The sequence below is a fragment of the Heptranchias perlo genome, chromosome 2 (assembly GCF_035084215.1).
Source record: "Heptranchias perlo isolate sHepPer1 chromosome 2, sHepPer1.hap1, whole genome shotgun sequence".
Classification (NCBI taxonomy): domain Eukaryota; kingdom Metazoa; phylum Chordata; class Chondrichthyes; order Hexanchiformes; family Hexanchidae; genus Heptranchias; species Heptranchias perlo.
The window spans coordinates 25,351,685-25,353,114 of record NC_090326.1 but is presented as its reverse complement, the minus strand read 5'-3'; positions in this window follow the sequence as shown (position 1 = coordinate 25,353,114).

Here is a 1,430-nt window from a genome sequence, read left to right as displayed (position 1 = left end):
TCCCACACAGTGTTCTCTCTACCCCGCCCCCCCCACACAGTGTTGTTCTCATCTCACCCCCCCCCACAGTCAGTGTTCTCTCCCCCCCACCGCTCTCACCTTCGTCCCACAGTGTTCTCTCCCCACATTCCCCCCCCCCCACAGTGTTCTCGTCCCCCACCCCCCCAGTCCTCCCCCCCTCCCCACAGTGTATTCTCGCTCACCCCCCCACGAGTGTTCTCTCTCCCCCCACCCGCCCCCCCCAGTGTTCTCTCTCCCCCATCAGTGATCTCCCCCCACCCCCACAGTGTTCTCTCCCCCCCACCCCCCCCCCACAGTGTTCTCGTTTCCACCCCCACCTACCCCCCCACAGTTGTTCTCTTCCCCCCCACCCCCCCCCAGTGTTCTCTCCCCCCCCACCCCCCCCCAGGTCTCTCCCCCCCCTCCCAAGTGTTCTCTCCCCCCACCCCCCCCACAGTAGTTCTCTCCCCCCACCCCCCCCACAGTGTTCTCTCCCCCACCCCCCCCCACAGGTCTCCCCCCCACCCCCCACAGTGTCTCTTCCCCCCCACCCTCCCCACCCCCCCCCAGTGTCTCCCCCCCCACCCGGCCCACCACAGTGTTCTCTCCCCCCCTCCTCCCCCCCACAGTGTTCTCTCCCCCACCCCCCCCCCCACAGTGTTCTCTCCCCCCACCCCTCCCCCACAGTGTTCTCTCCCCCACCCCCCCCCACAGTGTTCTCTCCCCCCACCCCCCTCCCCACAGTGTTCTCTCCCCCCACCCCCCCCCCACAGTGTTCTCTCCCCCACCCCCCCCACAGTGTTCTCTCCCCCCACCCCCCCCACAGTGTTCTCTCCCCCCCACCCCCCCCCGACAGTGTTCTCTCCCCCCCCACCCCCCCCACAGTGTTCTCTCCCCCCCACCCCCCCCACAGTGTTCTCTCTCCCCCCCACCCCCCCACAGTGTTCTCTCCCCCCCACCCCCCCCCACAGTGTTCTCTCCCCCCCACCCCCCCCACAGTGTTCTCTCCCCCCACCCCCCCCCACAGTGTTCTCATCCCCCCATCCCCCCCCCACAGTGTTCTCTCCCCCCACCCCCCCCCAACAGTGTTCTCTCCCCCCCACCCCCCCCCACAGTGTTCTCTCCCCCCCCACCCCCCCCCAGTCAGTGTTCTCTCCCCCCCCACCCCCCCCACAGTGTTCTCTCCACCCCCCCCAGATCTCCCCCCCCCCCAGTGTTCTCTCCCCCCACCCCCCCCCAAGTTTCTCTCCCCCCCACCCCCCCCACAGTGTTCTCTCCCCCCACTCCCCCCCCACAGTGTTCTCTCCCCCCCAACCCCCCCCCCACAGTGTTCTCTCCCCCCCCACCCCCCCCCACAGTGTTCTCTCCCCCCCACCCCCCCCACAGTGTTCTCTCCCCCACCCCCCCCGACCCCCCCCACAGTGTTCTCT